This window comes from Fukomys damarensis, unplaced genomic scaffold, assembly GCF_012274545.1.
Source record: "Fukomys damarensis isolate Sample0158 unplaced genomic scaffold, DMR_v1.0_HiC HiC_scaffold_21, whole genome shotgun sequence".
Taxonomy (NCBI): Eukaryota; Metazoa; Chordata; class Mammalia; order Rodentia; family Bathyergidae; genus Fukomys; species Fukomys damarensis.
In genome coordinates, this window is record NW_022900933.1 from 18,323,674 (window position 1) to 18,335,221 (window position 11,548).

The window sequence follows — 11,548 nt, forward strand, 5'->3', positions numbered from 1 at the left end:
ATTTGTGAGGTTTCAGTTTAGTCCGGCTCATTTCCCGAGACTTGCAGGCCGGCTGTGTGGCAACGTAATTACCTCTGAGTAGGCAAACACCAAGCGACTTAGGGGGAAAGATTATGGAGTAGGCCCTCCTTCCTAAGGAGGGTCATGTGGTCCTCCAGGTGGTGGTGGTGACCCCAGCCCATCCCGTGTGGTAGCCAGGTTAGGAGATTCACCTGTGACTGAGCCAACAGGACAAGGAATCCTCACATTACAAAACTAACGAGGGCTGGGGATTTAACTCAGTGGTTCCACCACCTACCTCGCAAGTGCAAGGTCCTGAGTTCAATCCCCGGTACAAAAAACAAAACAAAACAAAAAACCCCAAAACAAATAAATAAATAAAACCAAGGCTGAGCGCCTTTATTCTTTGCAAGGCTCCAGGGCTCTTCCGGGGAGGGCCTGGCCATAACCGTACAGCACTCTTCTTTCTTTGCAGGTTGGCGTGGGGTCTGGAACCTTATGGGCTGGGTTCACCTCCCAGCTTTGCTCTGCCAAGGTGGGGTTCTCCTGGTACCTCTCATTCCTCACCTGCAAAATAGGGATGCTGATGGCCTCTCCACTTCATGGCCTGGCAGCTGCTTAGAATGGTGCCTGCCCCCGCCCCGGGCATGGTTGGCCCTGCTGCCGCTTTTTCCTCTGCTCTTTTTTTCCTCACCCCATCCATCTGCCAGGGGCTGCTGTGACTTACCTAGTTGAAATCCTTTTGTAAAGTGTTACAAAATCGGCAGGCTTCCTTCTACCCTGAAGACTAACAGTTTTTTTGGTTGTTTTAGAGGTGTGGCTTGGGGATAAGGAGAGATGGTGCCAGTTTATCATACCCGAGTCTGACAGAAATGGAATCATTGAAGGTCTGAAATGAAATTCACACTGTAGATATTTTTCCTCCAGTGTTTGTTTGCATTTCCAGGACACTTAACCTGTGTGGTCTCAGGGCTTTTCTACTCATTTACATCAGGTTTCCGTTGCTTGTCTGACTTCTCACTTACCTTGTTCTATGTAGCATTTACCAGAAGTACCCAGTGCCTCACTTATAGTGCACTGGGGGTCAAGCAACAGAAGGGCAGTAATGACTCACACAATAAGAACACACATCCTCACGGCCAGCTGTGGTGGTGCAAGCCTGCAATCGTGGCTACTCTAGGCCGAGGCAGGAAGATCACAAGTTAGAGTACTACAAAGGCAACTTAGTGTGAGAGCTTGTATCAAAAAAAAAAAAAGGAGTGGGGATGTAGCTCACTGGCAGAGTGCATCTAGTTTTGATCCCCAGTACAAAAATAAATAAATAAAAAGAACCACATCCTCTCTTATGACCAGAAATAGCTATTTCCAGGATTGGTCTCTTGGTTCTGTGGGTCTCTAGCACACCAAGCACCTGGGCCTTTTCTGTTCTTATTCCCTGCCATCCTCTGCACATTGGCTTTGGCCAGATTTCTTTCTCATGGTTGTGAGTGGCTTCTGGGCTTTTTCTCCATGTTTCTCTCTGTACTGTGCAGGAAAATACTGCCCAAATGCCCTTCTTTCTTCCCTCTGCAGAGTCCTTGTAAGTCCCATGATGTGGCTGGGGCATATGTAATCAGTGCTCGGATTGTGAGGGAAGCTGGGAAACAACTGGGTTTTTAGTCTCTACCGTATGCGATGGGTCCAGCCAGGAGAAGCTGAGAGCAAACTGCACCACCAATGGCCTCCGCCAAACGTGCCCAGGTTCCGTTTCCGCAGTCCTCATCTGTGTTCTCCTTCCCCAAATACATTTCCAGCTTACATATTAACTGGCAGCTGGTTCTTATTTTCCCAAAAGAGGTTCTGTACCTTTCTAAGTTTGCTCTTCTACATACACCTGCCCAGGCTGTGATCTCTATGATTCTAGGACGTTCAGGTGGGCGTGTGGTTGTATCAACCATGTCTTCTGGAGAGGTGCACTACATAACTTTCTCAACTAGGTTTTTTTTTTCACTCATTCTGTTTTGTTTTGTTTTTTTGGTACCAGGGATTGAACTTGGGTCCCTGAGCTTGCAAAGCAGATGCCAGAACCACTGAGCTAAATCCCAGGCCCTAAATATCCTCTTTCCCTATTGTTTTTTTAATGAGGTTTTGTTTGTTTGTTTGTTTTGGTACTGGGGATCGAACTCAGGTCTTCGTGCTTGCAAGGCAGGCAGCGGAACCACTGAGCTACATCCCTGGCCCTTTTTCACTCATTCTATATTGATCTCTTACCTCATTCTTCATCCTCTTAAGTCTATACTTCCTAATTTGTTGGCTTTTGTTTATTCATTCAACAAACTTTTATAATTCACCTAGCAAATGCCAGGAGGTGAGATAGGCACTGGTTGATAGTGGGAGAGAGGATAATATAAACACAAAAATCAAGTCTTCACTCTCCAAGGGTGGAGACTGACACGTGAACAAATATGTATAACGCTGTGTGAGGAGTGTGCTACGCGATTCTGGGAGAGCACAGAGGGAGGAAAGGTGAGTTGGGAAGGCTTCCAGAGGAGGTGCCATTCATGTTGGGTTTCGAGAGTTGACAGTGAGATTCACGGAGAAGTATGAAAGAGGGTGTCTGTGTGGAAGAGAACAAATTTCTGTATGGCATGGTGAGAGGCAAAGCCGGGAATATGAGTTAGCCCCACATTACTACGCAATGGTTAGAGCCGGGCAAAGGACTTGGATTTTATCCTGTGGGACGTGGACAGCCACTGGAGATTTTTAAACAGGAAAGTTAATTCAATGAGTTCTGTGAACCAAAGTACTATGGCTCACAGTTAACATCAGAGTCAGTGATGAAAGACTTTCCTCTAAGATCTAAGAAAGGCAATGATTTCCATACTTCAACTTCTACCCAACATGGTACTAGAAGTCCAAGCCAGAGTAATTGTTAAGTAAAAGAAATAAAAGCATTGAAATCAGAAAAGAAGAAGCAAAAATACCTCTGCTTGAAGATGACATGGTCTTAGATGTAGAAAGCCACCCCCAAAATGGTTAGAAAGATTAAATGCAATAAAGTTGCAAGGTATAAAATCAACATCAGGGCCAGGGATTTAGCTCAGCGGTTCTGCCACCTGCCTTGCAAGCACAAGGACCGGAGTTTGATCCCCGATACCAAAAAAAATTTAAATAAATAAAAATAAATAAAGAAAATCAACATTAAAAAATCAGTTTGCATGACAGGGATTTAACTCAGTGGCACAGTGCCTGCCTGGCAAGCATGAGGTCTTGAGTTCGATCCCCAGTATCCCCCAAAATTCAATTTGAATTTCTGTACACAAACAGCAAACTGTCTGAAAAGGATATTAAGAAAGCAATCTCCTTTTTGATAGATTCAAAAAGAATAAAATACTTAAGAATGAACTTAGCCAGGCATCATGGCATACCCCTGTAATCCCAGTACTCTGGGAGGCTAGGACAGGAGCCTAGCCTGGGTAACTTAGTAACCTACCAAGATTTTGTCTCAAAAAAAAAAAAAAATTTTAAACGATGTAGCTCAATGCAAAGCCCTAGATCCAATTCCCAGTACCACACCACACCACATGTGTGTGCGTGTGCACACACACACACACACACACACAGATATGCTAAAAATTAAAAATCACTATAATTAAAGGAATTAGAGAAGACACAAACAAATGAAGAGACATCCTTGCTCATGGATTAAAAGACTTAATGTTGCCGAAATGTTCATGTAGCCAAAGCAAACCACAAATTCAATGCAATCTCTATCAAAAATTCCAGTAGCATTTTTATAGAAATATAAAACACAATCCTGAAATTTATATGTAGCCACAAATGACCCCAAGTAGACAAAGCAAACTTGGGCACAGAGAACAAAGCTGGAGGCTTCACACCGCCTGAGTTCACAATATGCTGCAAATTTATAATATTGGATGCAGTATGACTCTAGCATATAAACAGGCACATATCATAATGGAATAGAATAGAGAGCTCAGAAACTAAATCCTGCATATATAGTCGTTGACACAGATGCGATGAATTCACAATGAGGAAAGGACAGTCTGCTAAACAAATGATGCTGGGAAAACAAGCCAAATACTGAAGCTGGGCCTTTATACCACACACACAAAATCAACCTGAAATGAATTAGAGATGTCAGTGTTAGGACCCGGAACTGGAAAAGTGGGAGGAATATTAGGAAGAATCTTGACAATACGTCTTCAACATGATGCCAGCGACAGGCAACAATAGCAAAATTAGACAGTGGAGCTACATCAAAGTAAAAACAATCATCAGAGTGAAATGACAGCCTGTAGACTGGGAGGAAGTTTGTGCAGAACATACATCTGATAAGGTGTCCATATCCAAAACGTACAAGGGATTGCTGTAGGTTTGTGCGAAACAAACTGATCTGGGAATGGGTGAAGGCCTTGAACAGACATTTCTCTAAAGAAGATACACAAATATCCATCAGGTGTATGAAAAGATGCTTAATATCACTATTTATTACAGAATTGCAAAGTAAAACCACAATAAGACATCACCTCACATTTGTTAGAACGGCTATTATTAAAACAAGCAGGGCCAGGGATTTAGCTCAGTGGTTCCGCTGCCTGCCTTGCAAGCACAAGGTCCCAAGTTCATTCCCCGGTACCAAAAAATAAATAAATAAATAAAATAAAATAAGCAAACAACAGCAAAAACAAAAAGTAACACATGTTGATGAGCACATGGAGGAGAAATTGGAACCCTTGTGCATTGTTGATAGGAAGGTATGTAAAATGATTCAGCCACTGGGGAAGACAATATGGCTGTTTCTCAAAAAAATAAAAATAGAGTTACCGTATGATCTAGCAATCCTACTTTTAAAGAAACACACACACGTGTATGAAATCAGATATATACAGTCCTGTGTTTATTGTAATATTATTTACAGCAGCCAAGCTATGGTAAGACCCTAATGTCCATGTAGAAATGAACAGATAAGGAAAATGTGGTGTGCACATACGATGTTAGCCTTTAGAAAGGAGAAAATCCTGCCCTATGCCACAACATGGGTGAACCTAGATGACATTATGTTAAGGAAAATCAACCATGCGTGGAAGGACAAATTCTGCATGATGTCACTTACCTGGTGTATATAAAAATAATCAAACTCATAGAAACAGAGAAGAATGGTAGTTCTCAGGGGCCGGAGAGAGGCAGAAATAGAGAGTTGTTTATCAATGGGTATAAATTTTCAGATGATCAAGTTCTAACAGTCTGCCCGGTAGGTCATGATACTGTATTTTGCACTTGAATATTTAAGAGGGAGGATGTCGTGATCTGTGTTCTTATTACCATAAAAATAAACACATGATGTCCTGGGTAATTGTGTAGAAGTGGTTTGAAAAAATAAGAGACAGGGGCCTGAGGCTCTTCCTATGGTCTTGGCAAGGGTTGATAAGAGCCTATGATAAAGCAAAACCAAGGGTGAAGAGAGAGAGCATGAACCTTAGTGGGACCACATCCTTGTGATCAGATTTGGAGGTTAATGAGATGTGGAGGAGAAGGAGGAGTCGAGGGCGACTTGGAGGCTGCCAACCGGGGGACAAGGTGACGGCAGTGCCTTGTTAAGAGGGAACACAGGCAGGAGAGGGTGTGCGGAGAAGGAGATGCTAAGTCTGGTTTTTAGCACGTGGAGTTTAATGCAATTACTTGGTAGTGACATTTTACAGGGAAAAGAAATAGATTGAGGAGAAGGCAGGGCCCGTCAGGACGCGGTTTTGTTTTGATTGTGGAATAGAGGAGACTTGAAAGCATTTGGATACAGTTAGTGGAAGGAGCTACTGGAGAGATTGATGACAGGAGAGAGGGAGGGGAGACTTGGGAGAACACAGTCCTGAAGATCGGCGGGAAGCAGGGCCCAGATGGTGCTCTTAGCTGGGGGCAAGAGGAAGAGCAGTAATTAATCTGAGATAGGGCGCCATTAATAATCTCTCTTCCCCCAAAAAGGCTCACAAGTCCCCAGAGATTATTTTTTGATATGTCAAATCTACATTCCTGAGTCCTGGATAATCTTTTAGATTTGACTCCCAGCATCTATTTCAGTTTGGAGTGGGAACAGCCCCCGAATTCCTGTATTTAGTCTGGGTGAGCTGTCACCCTCTCCCACGTCCTCACTACCCAAGGTGGCTACAGGACCCAGGTTGAGATGATCAGTGCCTCTCCTACAGCCTTTGGCCTTTGAGCACCGGGAAGCAGGATTGGGCAGTTGTCTGTCCATTCGTTCATTCATTCATCCTGGTGACCACACCCCAGAGAATCTACCCACCGGGTTCTGTTCTCAAATCCCCAGAGCCGCCCTGGTTTCCTCAGTCTTTAGTTTTTGTGCAGCACCCGGTACCATTATAATACATGTTATTTCTGCTTATGCTGGTCATGGTCATTTTTGTTGATTCTGAGGAAAGCACGTGAATGATAACTCTGAAACTTTTTGAGTAACAGAGTGTTCACTGCTGCCCAAGAGTGTACAGGTATCCTCCACTCTCCTGATTGACAGAGCAGGTTTGGGATCAGGTATCTCTATCCTTGGTTTATAAGAAAATGTGATACAAGTCCTGGGGAATGATGCCAGAGTCCGTGACCAGTAGGAACTTGACCATATCCAGCCTGAGCCTCTTCCTCAACTCTTCATCTTTCTCCCTCCCTGGCCTCTCACCTCTCGTGGCCTGCTTTAAATTCCACACAGAAGGAAGGAGTAATAGAGCTCCGCTACTGTCCATGGATTCCACCCAACACTGGGGAATCTTTCAAGTCATTGTGTTCTGAGGTTCTTCTCTAACTTAGCCAGAAGAAAAGACAAAACCATAGTACAGATGTGCTGGGCCCGGTGCAGGTGCACCTGACCAGTGCAAGCCTTTGCCCTTATCACTTGCTCACTCTAGCTGTGCTCTTGGTGCAAGCCCTGTCCCTTAACTCAATAATGCCATGAGTCGGTGTCACTCTACGCCCCTAAATGGGGCAGGGTGGAGGCTACACCAGATATGGCCGAATGGTGGTAAGAGCACCGGCTTTCAAGTCAGACATGGGTTCAGATCCCAACTCTGTCATTTAACTTTGTAAACTTTATAAGAGTACTGTGCAACTTTGAGCAAGTCATTTGACTGCCAGCTTCCTAGGTGATGAACTAGAGAAGACAATCCCTGCTCATCAGGGTCGTTATAAGGTTAAATAAGGCAATATAGATCAGGTGCCTCTGAGAGCACTCAAAGATGCTCAGTGAAGGACAGCCATCATTTCCCTTATCGTGCCTCAAGTGTGTGTGGGAAGTCAGCACCCTGCATTCCCAGGCAATGTGGAGGTGGCTCAGGTGAGAGAGACATCACTGTCAGCAGAGTTCACAGGTGGGATTTGTACTTGAACAGGACTGTGAAGAATGAATAGAAAGAGGTAAGGGAATGGAAGGCAGGAGAGGTAGGACAGCAAGTTTGTAGAATGCTTTGTCGGCTGACTGAGCAGCAGGATGTCCTGGGATTAGAGGGCCCTTGGGCTCAAAGTTGTTAGCTTGGCCATGGTTAGGTCTCTCTCTGCATCTCTGGTCTGGCATCTCCCCTTCCTCCAGGAACATAGGCATCTGGAGGGGTTTGCAGTCTTGTGTCCAGCTGCTGGGCCTGCTGAGTGCCCTGGCAAGTGGGTCCCAGGACAAGCAACATTGGACCTCAGCAGGGGAGCCCTCAGTCAGTTCATCTTGCCCTTGCCATCCCTGTGGGACGTCACCAGGGTTGGGCTGTGCTACCTGCACCACCACCCCCAATCCCTGGAGAATGTCTGGACAGGGAGAGCCCAGCAGCGTCCCCAGCTCCTCCTTGCCCTTGTGTGTAAAGCCAGTGTGCCCATGATGGAGATGATTAATGGCCTCACGGCACCACAGTGCTGTATTTAGTCTGTCCCCAAGCTGATAGATTTTCTTTTCGATAAAGTGAAAGCAGGCTCTTCCTGGCTGCTTCTCCCTCCTGGATGGCAGACGGTGTCAGGGAACTCTGAGAGGTAAGTGCATTGATAAGACATCAGGGTGGGGGACGGCTGTATCTTCCATGGCCCTTGTAAACAGTGTAAAGTCACCTTGATGTGCTGTAGCAAGCCAAATGGAGTCTGGTGGCACCGAGCCAGCAGAGGGGCATATGTCCCTACAGTGTGCAGGAGAAGTCAGGAGCTACGTCCCTCTACCTGGGTCTTTTCTGTGTGGTGACACACGGTGCAAGACCTCCTGAACTTTACCGCTTCTTCTGTAAGACAGTACAGGATGGGTTGAATTGTGTCCCCAAATAAGTTGAAGATCTAATTCTTCCCAGTACTTGCAGATGTGACCTTATTTGGAGACGAGGGCTTTGCAGATGACGAAGTTAAGATGGAGTCATATGACTGGTGTCCTTATGAAAAGAAGAAATTTAGACAGGGAGACAGACAGGCACACAGGGACGGTACACTGTGAAATAGCATCTACAAGCCTAGAAATGTCAAAGGTGCCCAGCAAACTGGGAGGGCCCTGGAGCACATTTTCCTCCTGTCCTCAGAAGGAACCAATTCCACTTGATCTTGGACTTCCAGCTTTCAGAACATGAGCCAACACATTCCTACTGCTGTAGGCCCTACAGTTTGGGGTACTTTATTATGCAGCCCCTGCAAGCTAACACAGGGGAATAGTCATCCCTCCTGTGACTGTGTGGTGAGGATGTAACAGGAAGCCCATAGGAAGCACTCACTGCATAGCAGGTGTTGAGTAAGTCAATGCACCTTAAGGCCGGGAGGCTCATTCCCAGACAGAAGGGGCAAGATGAGAGCAGAGGTGGACAGAGGCCTGGCAGGCCACAGGAAACAAAAAGTACGATGAGATAGCTCCCTTGTCTCCATAGAACAGACAGACCTGATAAAGAGTTTAGGAAGAGTCGCATACTCTATGATTTTGTTTATATAAAACGTCCAGAATAGGCAAATCCACCAAGACAAAAAGATTAGTAGGTAGTCAGAGGCTACCCAGAGGCTGGGGTTCCCAAAATGCTTATGTTAAAGATAAATGCTTTTCTCTTATTTAAGCCACGCACGCAGTCTGTGGTTTTGTGTCAGCCTATTATATGTGTCAGACTTCCCCTATGGGGAATTGGAAGGTGACTGTGTAGTGTGTCCGAGGACTTTTGGGGGGTGCTGACAATGTTCTGGGTCTAGATACCTGGTGAGTATCTTTAGGAGCACTGTAAATGTACTTGCCACTAAGCTATGTGCTTTCAAGTGGTAAATTTTATGCCAGGTGAAAATACTTTGCACACCAAAAACAAAACAAAGTTCAGAGGGGAGAAGCTGAGTATTTTGGAATCCCCTTGAGGGAAGGGGAGGAAGCTTGAATCTTGGGGAGCAAAGTTAGGTAACTGGAGTTGCTGTGGTGTTTAGATCGCCTGTTTCAAAAGCCATGTTCTGGCAAACGGCTGAACAGGAGGTTCAGGGTGGGATTCTCAACTATCCTGAGACCCTGGACATTCAGAGTGGGCACAGCATTTCTGGGGACAGGGATAAGACAGTGGAAAGAGGCATGAGTGCGTCATAGTCTGGCACCTTGGACTCACCTGCTAGAACTCAAGTGCACACTGTCTTCTCTCCCTGACTTCTTACCTCTGGCACTGGTCACCATCAGCTGTTTCTTGCCAGTGCTGCCTCTGACATTTAGAAAAGCCATGCTGGAGGGGTGTGGCCTGGGTGGTCAGGGCCATCTGCTGAATGAGGCACCTATCTGGAGCATTTACAAGGACACTGTGTGTGCCAGGCATGGTTCTAAGCATCCTCTTGGGTCAACTCCTTTTGTCTTCATGACAGCTTTAGAAGGCAGAAAACAGAATTTTCAGTTGTAGATGAAGAAAGTAAAGCACACCAGCCAGGGATTTAGCTCAGTGGTGCCGCCGCCTGCCTCACAAGCACAAGGTCCTGAGTTCGATCCCTGGTACCAAAAAACAAAACAAAAAAAAGAAAGTAGAGCATGGAGAATTAGAGGTCTTCACCTGAGTTTCCCAATAGCTGATGGAAGATTTCAACCCAAGTCAGGTAGGCTCTGGAGACATCAGCTCGAGTATCCACTATGAGTGGCCTGGATGGCCTGGCCCTTGAAGTTGCAGGGGTTTTATGCCCTGAAAGTGAGACTATGAAGGGCTTCCTGGAAGCAAAGGCCTGTGCTCTCCCATGATGACACCAGCCCTTCCACAGGGTACAGTGCGATGCAAGAGGCACCCATGGTTGTCAGTGGCCCAGCAAACCCTGTGTGGCCTGGCCTAGAGGGAGTGATGCCAAGGCTCCTGGGGAGAGCTGGGACTGGCACTGTGTAGTGATTCAGAGTCCAGCTGAACCAAGGTCCACGGGGTTTTATAAGCAGACGCCTCTCAACCTATGCACTGAGGACTTGCTCTGGGCACAGTGCCTAACACTAGGACAGACTCCTGCTGGAGAGGGGAAGACCCACCAGGGACCTCTGTCTGAAACCAGTGAGGGCTGCTGAGAAGCCAGGTGGTCACTGCTAGACCAAGTGAGCAGGAAGCCTAAAATGAAGGAGCAGCATGAGAAGGAAGAGCTTCTCCCCAGGAAGGGAGCCTGGCAGCAGGTGCACCTGGCAGTCTGGCCCAGGCAGACCTGCTTCTACTTGGCTCTCTGCCTTTCCAGCCATAGCCCTCACTGACAGCCCCGTGTGTCGAGGCCTGGTTAGAGGGCCGTGCTTGGTGCCTACTGGTCATAGTGGCCTGAAACCCAGAAGCATGGTGGTTCTCAGATAGAACTGAGAAGGAGAGCTCCTGCCTGGAGTCCTGCTCCCAACTCCATCTTTCTAGGGACACCCTCACAAACAGCCCAAAAGAGTGACTCAAAAGGTAGTCATCATTAGGCGTCGCTCGTTCATTTACTTTCATCCCTCCCTCCATCCGTCCACTCAGTCAGTCAGTCCACACTCAGGAAGGTCTTACTATGTATCAAGCGTCACAAGTAGCCTTGAGGACACAACAGCAAATAAGAACAACATGTGGTTTTTACCTGGGTGGAGCTTTTGTTCCAGTGACAAGCTGCTGTACTATTTGTGGTCCTACATAGGAAACAGGCTTTCAACTTCACCAGCTTGGGTAGCACCCATCCTCAGAGTTACTGTTACCCTGAAGGGTACAGGATTAGATCTAATAGGAAAGGTGGAATCACTTCTTCTTTTTTTTTTTTTTTTGCAGTTTTTTTTTTTATTGAGTTTATTGGTACAATCTAGGTATACAATACAGTTACATTCATCATTGGGATTCTGTACCTTTGCATAATAGGTCTCGATTCTTATTTTTTCCCCTTGTCCCTGCCCTCCCTTCAACCCCTCCTCCCCTCCCCATTTACAAACACTTAGGTGGAATCACTTCTTCTTTTTTTTTTTTTTTTGCAGTTTTTTTTTTTATTGAGTTTATTGGTACAATCTAGGTATACAATACAGTTACATTCATCATTGGGATTCTGTACCTTTGCATAATAGGTCTCGATTCTTATTTTTTCCCCTTGTCCCTGCCCTCCCTTCAACCCC

The 11,548-nt window shown here is 46.0% G+C and overlaps 1 long non-coding RNA gene across 1 annotated transcript; it reads right to left on the reverse strand.

Moving 5' to 3' along the window:
* Window positions 1–433: 433 nt before the first annotated feature.
* On the reverse strand, window positions 434–11,224 carry LOC109117369. Its single transcript, XR_002024665.1, has 3 exons — window positions 11,029–11,224; window positions 9,631–9,952; window positions 434–567 (listed from the first exon to the last, which is right to left on the reverse strand). It is a non-coding gene; the product is annotated as an uncharacterized LOC109117369 (long non-coding RNA).
* Between the last annotated feature and the right edge of the window lie 324 nt (window positions 11,225–11,548).